The sequence below is a fragment of the Gekko japonicus genome, unplaced genomic scaffold (genome assembly GCF_001447785.1).
Source record: "Gekko japonicus isolate JY-2015 unplaced genomic scaffold, Gekko_japonicus_V1.1 scaffold457, whole genome shotgun sequence".
In the NCBI taxonomy this organism is placed as follows: domain Eukaryota; kingdom Metazoa; phylum Chordata; class Lepidosauria; order Squamata; family Gekkonidae; genus Gekko; species Gekko japonicus.
Genome location: NW_015164196.1, coordinates 309,749 through 322,787, shown reverse-complemented (window position 1 = coordinate 322,787; position 13,039 = coordinate 309,749).

Genomic DNA, 13,039 nt, shown 5'->3' with positions numbered 1-13,039 from the left:
ACTTCAGCCGACTCAGCCGGCGCCAACCAGCCACAGCCTGCAACGCCCGGTGCAGATCTTCTGGACTAGAAGCTGCCCGGCCGCCTAACATCAGATAGAGCTGGGTGTCATCTGCATATTGATGACACCCAAGCCCATACCTCCAGGCAATCTGGGCAAGGGGGCGCATATAGATGTTAAATAACATCAGGGAAAGAACAGCCCCCTGAGGCACCCCACATTCAAGAGGGTGTCTCCGGGACTGCTGTTCCCCTATCGCCACCCTTTGTCCCCGACCACGGAGAAAAGAGGCAAGCCATCGAAGGGCGAGCCCCTGAATCCCCACGTCGGCAAGGCGGTGGGTCAGCAGCTAATGGTCGACCATATTGAATACGGCCGACAGATCTAACAACAGTGCTGCCATTCCGCCTCGATCCAGATACCGTCGGAGGTCATCAGTAAGAGCGACCAGTACAGTCTCTGTACCATGCCCCGGGTGGAAGCCGGACTGGAAGGGATCCAGGACGGAAGCATAATCCAGAAAGCTCTGTAGCTGTACCGCCACCGCCCTCTCAATACGTTTGCCCAAATAGAACAAATTGGACACTGGCCGATAGTTGGCCAATTCGGCTGGGTCCAAAGATGGTTTTTTCAAGAGAGGGCGGACCATCGCTTCCTTAAGTGCTTCAGGGAACTGTCCCTCCGAAAGGGACATGTTGATAATTTCCCTGAGAGCACCTCGCAACCCCTGGTGGCCCGCTTTAATGAGCCAGGAGGGGCACGGATCTAGGTTGCATGTGGTTGGGCACACTGATGCAAGCAATCTGTCCACTTCCTCCAGGCTGAGCAGACTGAAGCACTCTAAACCCGGCACCGAAGACGTGCAAGGGGCCTCGAGTTCGCTCACTGTCTCAACTGTGGCGGGGAGGTCGCGGCGGAGCACCAAGACTTTATCTGTGAAATAGCTCACAAATGCCTCACAGCCAATATCCAATTCCCTAGCATTTCGCCTGCCCTGTGGCAGAGCCGTTAACGACCGAATTGTTCTAAATAATTGGGCTGGGTGCGAGCTCGCAGATGCAGTCCTGGTCGCATAGAAGCCTCACTTTGCGGCCTTGACTGCCATCTCATAGGATCTCATAAACGTCCTATAGGATGCTCTTGACGCCTCGTCACGAGCACGCCACCACCGTTTCAGTTCCCGCTTCATCAGCGGTAGCTCCTGGGTATACCAGGGCGCAAGCCTAGAGCGGGTGCGGAGAGGGCGCCTGGAGCGATTTCGTCGATGGCTGCGGAGAGTCGGCCATGCCAGTCCTCTACAAGCTCATCCAACGTACCACCAGGGGGCCTCGGATCCCGTAGAGCCATCTGAAGCCAAATTGGGTCCATTTGGCTCCTCGGCCAAGCTAAAATCTGCTCGCCGCCTAAACAGGGTCGGGGTTGTTGGAAATGTATGTGTTTACAAGGTCTGATTCAGTCATTATAGGGTTAACTTGTATTCCTAGTTTGCTATTGTTTAGACTGACCTGGAAGGGATACCTGGCACTGAGCCAATGGGGAATTAGCCCGGGAAAAGTAACTTCTACTTTGATGCAGATTGGTCATTTGTTTCAGGTGACTTCCTTTCAAGGGTCAAGAAGAAGGAGAGAATTCTCCATTACGTGTGTGCTTGTTTTGTCTGTAGGCAGCATAGAAATGTAGCTCTTAGTGTTATGTTGATTTTTAGCAATCCCGTGAACCCTTTTCCCTTAGAATAAAGTATTTTTAAAGGCAAAGAAATCTCTTCTTTCCAATAGAGCAAGATCCATCTAATAGTCTGAGTATTAAACAATTTTTGGCTATTTTACAACAGGGGTGACACCTTCAGACAGGCCTTCAGTGCATAGTGGTCCGACTATGGTACTACTTCCACAGTAATCCGGTCCACTGTCAACCCTGCCGCGAAGATAAAATCTGTGCTTTCAGCATTCAGATCTTTTTCCCTTTGGTATTTTTTGGTTTTTGTTATATGTGCATGTGTGTGTGCACACGAACCTGGAAGTCATGGCAACCTCTGGTGACTAACCCCTACTGGGGGCCTGGAGGATACTCAGAGAGATGGCTGAATAAAGCCTGTCCCCACCTCCTGCCTCTGGTATTTCAAGGCGGTCTCCCATCCAAGTACTTGCCAGAGTCAACCCTGCTTAGCTTCTGAGATCTGACGAGATCGGGCTTGCCTGGGCTATCAGGGCAGCATTCAGATTTTTTTTTTTAAAGAGCTGTATAATGTTCAGTGTCTTTTCTCCAAGGAGCTCAGGGCAGCAGATACGGTTCTTATCGCATCCTCATAGCAACCTGGTGTGGTAGGTTAGTATTCAGGGTCTCCAGGGGAAATTTCTCTGACTGTGATGGCCCAGGCTAGCCAGACCAGATCTTGGAAGCTAAGCAGGGTCAGCCCTGATTAATATTTGGATAGGAGACCCCCCAAGGAACTCCAGGGTCTCTTCGCAGAGGCACGCAATGCCGAACTACCCCTGAACATTTCTTGCACTGAAAACCTTGCAGGGGGTCTGTGAGTCAGCTGTCACTTCACAACACTTTCTACTACCCCCACCAGGGAAAATAGTGAAATCTCAGTGGAGAGGGACACTCTTTGGCTAAGCTGCTTTTGCTAGATTTTTGTGCTCCCCATATCCATCGTGTTGCCCTCCTCAGGCGCTGTCCACAGCCAGGTTCTCCCTTTGGTCCTCTGCCCCTTCCACCAGCTGCCTCTAAGCGATGCTCCTCTCCCTTCCCATTTTAGACATCGTCTCCTACAGCATCAGCTGGCGATCCAGGACCAGTCCCTGACTGATACCCAGACGAATGGGGCGGGGCTGTGGCTCAGGGGTAGAGCAACCGCTTTCCATGTAAAAGTCCTCTGGTCCAAACCCTGCAGTCTCCAAGTTAAAAAGATCAGGTAGTAGGTGATACGAAAGACCGGAGCCCCTAGAGAGTTCCTGCCAGTCGGAGTAGACAATACTGGCCTTAATAGAAAAGTGGTCTGATTCAGTACAAGGCAGCTTCCTGTGTCTATGTTCAATGCCTGTCTACCCTAGGAATTCTCAGCATGGCTCCTCCTGATGTTTCTCCTAGTACCCACTTGCTTCTTGAGTCTTGGTTGGGGGAACCCCAAAGGTTTTTTAATGGAAGGGGGGGTGTCCAAGGGGTCAGGGCTGTAGCTGGTGGGGGCAGCACCCCCTCCCAAACCTGCAATGCCCCCCCCACCCCAAGAGGATGCCAGACCCCCCCCCGGGTGTGCTGTTCTCCTTGTCCCTGTGGGCAGTCACCATGGCCTTGCCAGCTTTTCCTGCTGCTTCTTGACTTCCAGCCGGAGCTTCTCCTGCCCACTGTCTGAGCTCGGAGAGGAGGCCAAGGCCAGTAGCTGAAGCGGAAGCGGCAACCACAGCTCACGGCTCCTCAAGTGGGTGGGTGAGAAGAGAGTGTGGGGGGGGGCTGGCCACTCCCCCTGGTGAATTGACAGCTAGGCCCTGCCGCAGCAGCTTCTCTCCTGGGCTTTTGGAAGAGTGCTAGGACCCAGTGCCTCCCGTGACGCAGGTTGAGGGTGGAGGGGCACCGGAGGCTGGGTAACCAAGGGAGGAGGGGAGGCCCTTTGGACCTATTTGCAGCCAAGATGCACGGCTTAAGGGGGATTGTGCAGAGAGCAGGGCAAGGGGGGCTAGGAGAGTGCTTGATCCACACCAGGGAGCCAGGTTTTTATTTTATTCTATTATTTTTGTGATGTCAGGAGTGACGTCATGCCTCCTTCAGTACTCCCCCACCAAAAATAATCTATCATCATCATCATCATCATCATCATCATCATCATCATCATCATCATCATCATCATTTTAGATTTATATCCTGCCTTGCCTGTGCATGCTACGGTGCTGCCAAGGATCTTCAGGTTCTTCCCTGCGATGGTGCTACAGTGCTGCCAGGGATCTTCAGGTTTGGTGTAGTGGTTAAGTGCGCGGACTCTAATCTGGGAGAACCCAGATTTGGTCCCCCACTCCTCCACTTGCACTTGGCTGGATGACCTTGGGCAAGCCGTAGTTCTGATAAGAGCTGTTCTTGAAAAAGAGCAGTTTCTGTCAAGAACTCTCTCAGCCCCACCTACCTCACAGGCAGTGTTCCCTCTAAGCTGAGTGAGCGTGAGCTAGCTCACAGTTTTTTAGCCTCCGGCTCACACATTTCTGTCTTAGCTCAGGAAGGAGGGCCCCAGAGCAGGCTAATTTGTGGAGTAGCCAAATTGCTTGCTCACAGCTTTAATGCCCAGTAGCTCACAAAGTAGCCCACAAGACTCCACAGCTTAGAGGGAACATTGCTCACAGGGTGTCTGTTGTGGGGAGGGGAAGGGAAAGGAGTTTGTAAGCCGCTCTGAGACACCTTTGGGTAGTGAAGGGCAGGGTGTAAATCCAATCTCTTCCTCCTCTTCTTCCCTACTAGGTGAATGACTTGCAAAGCACTATGCTCATCGAGGGCGAGCGCATCACAACTTGGCCACAGACACAACTTTCTTAGGTCTCTGGACTTGGCGTCTTTTCTCTATGGCCACCCATGCAGCAAACTCTCCCTTTTGGGGGAAACTGAAAGCAAAATGCCGATCCCAGTCCCAATGGCAGCCACCTCAACTGCAGACACTTTGTGATGGGCCCTGCCTGTCCTTGTGGCAGCCATTTGGTGGTGATGCCCCTATCATTTCTCAAAATTCCCAAAGTGCCTGGGCCCCCAGTCAGGCCCAGTGAATACAACAGAGGTAGGGAGGCTGGTAGAGACCCTTGGCAACCCCTTTAATCGAAAAGAAAAATCAGAAGGCCTGGTACGCCACACACTCTACACCCTATTGCTTCAGGTTCATAAATCTGGAAACACAGCTAACAAGTGCATCGACCCAGATCCAGTTGGAGGCCCATTGCTGGTCTGGTTATATGTGAGTCCTGGGACTAGGTCAGCAAGGCAGATGTTATGGCTTCTCATCATTTGACAACCTGTGTTTTAAGATAAGGGGACAGGCTGTGGCTCAGTGGTAGAGCATCTGTCCCAGGTTCAGTCCCTGGCATCTCCAGTAAGGATCAGGTAGTAGGGTGATGTGAAGTGCTTCTGCCTGAGACCCTGGAAAGCCACTTCCAGTCTGCATAGACGGTACTCACTTGGACGGACCGGTGGTCTGATTCAGTATAAGGCAGCTTCATGTGTTCATGTAAACTAGAAAATCAACATGCTTTTGGGTAATATTATCTGTCTGTGAGTGGTAATGTGTATGTATATACAACTTTGCTCATTTATCCAGGTAAATAATTACGTTTAGAATGTACACGGTCTGTAAGAACATGCAAGGCATTTCCCATATGTTGTTTCAGTCATCCTCACAAAAGACTTGTGAAGTAAGCCAAGGCGATGAGCAGTGTTCCTTCTAAGCTGAGTTAGTGTGAGCTAGCTCACAGTTTTTTAGCCCCTGGCTCACACATTTTTGTCTCAGCTCAGGAAGGAGGGCTCCAGAGCAAACTAATTTATGCAGCAGCCAAAGCTCCTGCTCACAACTTTAATGCCAGTAGCTCACAAAGTAGAATTTTTGCTCACAGGGCTCCATAGCTTAGAGGGAACATTGGCGATGAGCAACGTATTGCAAATGGGGGGCTTGGGCTAGGAGAAAGTAACTTAGTTAAGGCTAACTAAATGAGTGCATGGCAGAGGAGGGATTTGAACTGCAAAAGTCTTCGTTTTTTCAGGAGCACAGAAGTACACCACTTTGGTAAGCAACTGGGCAGTGTCGGCCCATGACCAAAGAATGGAAGACAATCGGAACCTGAAGCCAGGGACTGAAGCTACAGGCACTTTTGAGATGGATGAAGGCTAACAAACTTATTCCTGACAAAACAGAGAGGCTACTGGTAGGGAGAAGGTTTAACCCAGGAACTGGGATATCTTTTCTTCTGGGTGGGGTTGCATTCTTCCCAAAGGAGAAAGTTTGTAGTTTGGGAGAGCTCCTCAAATCAGCCATCCTGTTGGATAAACAGGCAGCAGTGATGGCCAGGGAGCCTTTCACCAGCTTCAGCTGGTGAGCCGGCTGCGGCACTTCCTGGACAGGAAAGATCTTGCCACTGTGGTGCACGCCCTGGTAATATCTAGGTTAGATTACTGCAATGAGCTCTACATGGGGCTGCCCTTGAAGACTGTTTGAAAGCTACAGTTGGAGAATGATGCAGCCAAAATGTTGTAAGGGGCCATGGCACTCCAGCCTTGTTCCATCAACAATGGTCCTCAGTTTGCTTCCAGGTTCAATTCAGGGTGCTGGTATTGACCATTGAAGCCCTATATAGCTTGGGGATACCTGAAGGACCATGTTCTGTTACATAAACCTACCTGTCGACACAAGTAATCTTCAGAGCTGAGGCTAGACAGGTGGCAAACTGAGAAAAGGCCTTTTCGGTTGTGTCACCAAAACTTTGGAACTCCCTTCTCAAGGAAACTCACCTGTCTCTATTATCGTCTTCTACCAGCGGATGAAGACTTCTTTTTGGTATAACCGCCAATAACTGTTATTGACCTTTCTCCCTGTTGTGTCTGTGCTGTGTGTTTATATGCTTTGACTGAATTGTTTAAATGTTTTATAAATACTCTATTTTAAATGCTATTTGAACGTCTTAAAATGTTATACTGTTGAAATGTTTTGATAGTGGAAAGGCGGCATTAGAAATGTTTTAGAGGAAACAAAGAAAATAAAATGTGTGTTTGCTGCTGTTTTAATTCAGAACCACTCATGGAATCTGACAGTCCTGTAAGCAAGAAAAGCTCAGGGAAAACAAAATGGGTCTCTGCCCCCAGGCGTTTCCAATCTTAGTGCCCTCAGTTTGTGAGACAGGGAGAAAAAAAATGAAAGAGGGGCTGAAGAAGAGGAGGAATAGAGGTAGCAGATGCAGTTATTCATGCAGGCTACTTCCGTTTGGGATGAGAAGGAAGGAATTGAACAAAAGGAATCAGAGAAAAAGCGTTTGTTTGTTTTTTCCAGGAGCTCTTCGTGTATTACAGTCATTAACCCTACAGCTGACATGAAAGAGAGGACAATTGGAAGGGGAGAGCTGTCGAATTCATACAGCAGCCAGTCTAAAGACTGAACTGAGATGAGGATAATTTGCAAGATCCTTGTGGGGTGGGGGGGGACGGCCACTAAATTGCTGTGGAGGGTGGGAGTGCAGAATTCATAACTGCTGGAAGACCAGGCAGGGGGTGGGGGTGGAGAGAGAAAAGGGGCAGTCCTTTCCCCCCACCCTTAATGTGTATGTCAGTGCAGTGTATTTTGATGGAATATCTTGCTTGCATTCGATGGGTGAGAGAGCTAAAAATAGAAGAGAGGCAGGAATATCCTAACTGTGAACCAAAAACGGGCAGATAGACAGACAGACAGATAGATAGACAGATAGAACCAGTGCTTAAGGGAATCCAATTTTCTAAACTGATTGCTTTGTAATGGCTGGTCCGAGCTAAACCTGTCTTGCTTCCCTTGTGCTCCTAAAGCGGCAGAGAATGTTATCATTCCAAAACACAAAAATAACTCCGTGCAAGAGGAAGACACGTGTTTGGTGCGCCAAGGAGACGGCAAGGCATGCAATATCGCCAGAGCCTCTCTTGCTTTTTTCAAGAGCATAGAAGCATGCAGCCCGGGTGAGCCGCTGCGCCGTGTCAGCCCACGCCAAGAGACCCTGAAGACGATCGGAACTGAAGCCAGGTACGATTGCAAAGACAATGTGCTTGCCTTGTTTGATGGTGGCATGAAATAACAGCTGTTACTGTAATGGATCGTTAAGGCCAACGGTCTGGATGATCAACTTTGATCGTGTCTAGTCTTGAAAAATAAAAGAGCATAGAGAAAGGATTAAAAAAAATAATAATCTAAAGCCATGTAGCAGTGCATGCATGTGCAAATCAGTTGTGCTCTCCAGCCAGGTGGTAAGGGGGGGGGAGGTTAGTGATGATTAACAGAGGAGAAAAACCATGCAGGGGTATTATGCTGTGGGTGTAGGTGTTACAAAATTAGAAAGAATCTGGACGGCTTTGGTTTTAGCGATAAACCCCGTAGAGCAGCCTGAAGCAAATTTGAGGGAGACTCCCTAATACTTTGAACATCATTCCTGCCAAAGTCACCCTTCTTGCTTGCCTCTTCCACCTGCTGTGTCATATGGCTAAATTTCCAAATTGCCAACATCTGCAAACTATATATATATATGTTTCCCCTATCGCCGGATTCTCTCATTTTGGTCCCTGCAGTGTTCCACTGCACTCGAAATCTGGCACTGTCTTTCTTGGGCGATTTAATCCATTCCGCTTTCCACTGTGTATTTGTTGTCTGGCTAAATCGAGAAGCTGTGCATCGCTTCACCCACCTCTCTTTCAATTTGCCGATCCAGACGGGGGGCTATTTCGGGTGTTTTCAAAAGTATTCCAATACAGTCATGCATCATACCCTGTTCCTTTTGAAGCCACCCCCACAACACCTGTTCAGGAAGGCTCAAAAGCTGTTGATTTCCATGCTTGTTGAAATGCAGTCGTCTCTCTCCAGAAAAGTAAAACAAATTCTACATAATTCACTGAACGAGACAGCCTCTTCTCTCTCTTTTGGTTCACTTTTGTATAGTTACATAACTTAAATGGAGGTGAGCCTCCCCTTCCATGTACACTCTCTGTTAAACTGCTGTGTTCCATTTGTACATCCCCAAACATCCAGTGGTGGAAGGCCTAAAACCCTAGATGGAAACAAACCTCAGATGGATACAGTATGGAATCTTTTTTTTTTTTTATCACTAATACCAGAGAGCTTCTGTCTTTTTTGGGGAATCTTCCGCAAATGTTTCAGCTTGCTAGCAATCTTCCAGATTCCATTTCCTCTCCTACATACCCCCCATTTGAGAAGATAAAAACTAAAAGAGGGTTTATCTTCTTCTTTCTTCTTCTTTTTGGTGTTTGATTTTAACATCACCCTAGGAGACGACACCTTATTTTTCCTGCTCTGCTTCAAAGAAATAGAAACAAAAGTCAAATATCTGATTGGAGGGAAGGGTAAGAGAATTTAAAACAGCTTTTTTGACGTGTCCCCAAGTAAAATGGCTTTTTAAATACTTTCCAGTCCCCTGGGGGAACATAAACGTGTGGAGGTGAGGGTAAGGATAGAAGCCAAAGGATACATAAGGAAAATGTCACTAAAATTATTGCTCTGCTCAGTGCGAATAAAGTATGCAGTTTGTTGGGAATCCCAGTAAATATGAAACTGTATGGCTTATTACACCCCCAGCATGACATATGGATCTTGCTGATATTTGATATATGGCTCTCGCAGATTTCATTCGAGTGCCCCTAGAGGGATCGGGAAGGGAAAAAAGCCCGCAAGGATGAGAAAAGTAATTCTTCATTCATTCATTGGTTCATTCATTCTTAAGGCCCTAGAAATGCACACGGAAGTCAGTTTGTTTCCTTGTGAAATAGCTTCATCAGAGCCTTTGCCACTCTTTGGATCTTGGCTAAATCCTGGCATAGATGTAATGCCTCTGTGCACGTGTGGTGTTTCCCCTCTGAGTAAGCACATCTTCTCGCACGTCTGGCCCCCAAACAGGGACTGTGCCTGAAAGGAACCTTCAGAGCCTCAGCAGTAACCAAAGTAAGAAAGGGTCTGCTTTTGTGTATGGAAAATAAGAATCGAGGCCATAATAGCAACACGAACCACTGCTAAGCCAGAAAGGAGGAGGAACAGAGCAGTGTGTCCTTCTGCAGTTAAAACCCTCCCTGAATCAGCACGTTGTGCCAAGGTAACCCAGATTCTGTGCTAAGAATAGACAGATTCTGCAACCTGTGTAAATGAAGTATCGGAGGCACCCTCTCTTCCCAAAACTGCCAGGTACAGAAGCAGCCCTGTTTGGAAGGAGGGGTGAAGAAGGTGGAGAAAGGAGGGTATAGAGAGGTGTGACGGGAGAATTGGCAACCTGGCTGGGTGTGCTTGGATCCCCCTGTGCGGCCAGCCTGGCTGAGGAAGTGTAAGACTGTCTTGGTAAGGCAGCCCTGACCTGGAGTAAGGCCTCCTTTTCCAGAGCTGCCGGTGGAGAGCTTGGGACTTTTTGCCCCAAGCCTCGCAAAGCAAAAGCCGCCTTCCTCGGCTTCTGCACGTACCGCTGGGACCTGCCTCACTGTTAGCCAGAATTCTTGTTTGTTTTATTTAAAAGGAAATGGTGCATTAGGGTGCAGTTTCAGGTGAGCAGCCATGTTTGTCTGCAGTAGAAGAGCAAGATTCGAGTCCAGTAGCACTTTAATAAAGACCAACAAGATTTCCAGGGCATGAGCTTTCCAGAGTGAGCTCGAAGGGAGCTTGAAAGCTTGTACCCTGTTTGGTGTAGTGGTTTAAAAGCAGAGACTCTAATCTGAAAGAACCGGGTTTGATTCCCCACTCCTCCACATGCAGCTGCTGGGTCACTCATAAGTTCTTCCAGAGCTGTTCTCTCAAGGGCAGTTCTCACCTGCCTCACAGGGTTTCGGTTGTGAGGAGGGAAAGGGATTGTAAGACTCTTCTCTGAGATGGCTTCGGGTAGTGTAGGGTGGGGTATAAATCCAATCTCTTCCTCTTCTGTTCCTGTTGGTCTTTAAGGAGCTACTGGACTCAGATCTTATTCTAAGGTGTAAGATGGCCCTGAACCAAAACATGTCATTTGAGACAGAATGGGGCCCTTCCCCAACCAAGCCAGTGTGGTGTAGTGATACTCTAGGATCTGGGAGACCCAAGTTCGAATCTCTGCTCTGCCATGGAATCTTGCCAGGTGACTCTCTCAGCCTAGTCTGCCTCACGAGCCTGTGGTAAGGATAAAATTGAGGAGAGGAGAACGATGTAAGGTTTCAGGGTATAAATGAAGTAAATAAACAACGAAGCAAATGTCATATGCTGTTGTGAAATAGGATGTTTGCTAATTTGATGTGCAAGGAGTCTGGAACAGGTCGAGCAAATTATTTAAACAGGCTTTAAAATGTGCCCTCAGGAGACTGAGTGGGAACTTAGGCTTAATCACTAGGCCGGCACCCCAACTTCAGGGGAGTCTAAGTCAATCATAGTGAGGTAAAATCTTTCTTTCTATCTGGGCAGCAATAGAGATAAGATTGGTTGGGCAGGCTCACGATTAGTTCTAGCTGCTGGGAGAAAGGAACAAGGAAGGCTTTAAGGAGCAATGCTGGGACTGAGCAAGGTGGGTCTGTAGAGAAAACGCCAGGCCTGGGGAAGGTGCCACAGGAGAACAATGTTGTGTGGCAATCAGGGCTTTTTTTGTAGAAAAAGCCCAGCAAGAAGGAACGCCCAGCATAATAGGCCATACCCAACAGCAGGAACTCATTAGCATATTAAGCCACACCCCTGACAGCACAGCTCATTTGCATATTAGGCCACACCCCATGTTACCAGAAGTGTGCTCATCCAGCCACACCCACCTTTTGCTTCTTATTCTCTTCACCTTGTTTGTTGTCAAAAACCCACGGCTTTTTGCATGTTAGGCCACACACCCCTAATTGTAGCCAATCTGAATGAGTTTCTGCTGTTGGGTGTGGCCTATTATGCTAATGCGTTCCTGCTGGGCATGGCCTACTTGGGAGCCAGCCGGAACTCCGTTCCTGTGCGTTCCTGCCCAAAAATAGCCCTGGTGGCAATTAATGCCGGGTAAAGGCCTAGCAGTGCTGTGAGGCCAGTCCTTGAGGGAGGGATCCTTCCTGAGTGAGTTGTGGAGAAGGCCTGCCTACCTCAGCCAGAAAACTGTCTAGGGTTGCCAGCTCTGGGTTGGGAAATACTTGGAGATTTGGGGGGCGGGGGAACGACCTGAGGAGGGTGCGGTTTGGGGAGGCGAGGGATTTCCATGGGGTATAATGCCATAGAGTCCAACCTCCAAAGTTGCCATTTGCTCCAGGTGACCAGACCTCTGTTGCCTGGAGGCCAGTTGCAATAGTGGGAGATCTTCCTGGAGGCTGGCAACCCTGTTGTGAGCCTGAGCCCCAAAATCTGGCTGTGCAGATCTGTGGCAAAAGGTGCTTGGAATCTGGAGCAGGTACTCAAGAGAAGAAGCACCGTCCTATTTAGGGTTGCCAGCTTCAGATCTGGAAACACCTGGAGATTTGAAGGTAGAGCCTGGGAAGGGAGGGGAGGGATATTGCCGACGTGCAGTCCCCCTTCCCAAGCAGCTGTTTTCTTCAAGAGAAGCGGAATAAAATCTTAAACAACGAATAAATAAATAAATGAGCACTCTGTATAATCTGGAGATCAGTTGCAATTCCAGGAGATCTCTGGCCCCCACCTGGAGGCTTGGCAACCCTGACTTCCTATTCATTTTCTCCCCTCGTGAGAGAAAAAAACAAAGCGCATCCCTCAGACGCTGGCTCAACTCATGTGGGCGGGGGAAGGAATAAAGGGACACTGAGGCGACAAGGCAGGTGGCGTGCCATTTGCAGGGGATTATGAAAATGTCGCAAAGGGAGCCAGCCGCAACGTAGATGGAGAATGTGAAAATGAGTCAGGTTTGGTGGTGCAAACACCTGGCCTCAGGTGAGGAAAAAAAGAGGCCACTGAATTGGATTCCGGAGCTTTGCCAAGAAGGGTGCGATGTCTTATAGAGGGTAGTGGCTGCCCCCCCCAACATCAGCCCTGCCTAGGGTTGCCAACCTCCAGGTGGGGGCTGGAGATGTCCTGGGTTTGCAGCTGATCTCCAGACTGCATATACTCAACATGGAGCAAATGGCTGCTTTGGAAAGTGGACTGCATATTATACCCTACCGATGCCCCTCCCCTCCCTAAACCCCACTCTTCCGGGCTCCACCCTCAAACTTCCAAGTATGGCTGAATCCCGAGATGGCAGTCCTACCCCTGCCTGAAATCTCCGGTTCCCAACCTCCAGGTGGTGGCTGGAGATCTCTGGGGATTACAACTGATTTCCAAGCAACAGAGATCAGTTCCCCTGGAGAAAATGGCGGATTGTGACTAGCACATGTCAAGCCGCCTTTCTGGTTGTCACGCGCACACCCCACAGGG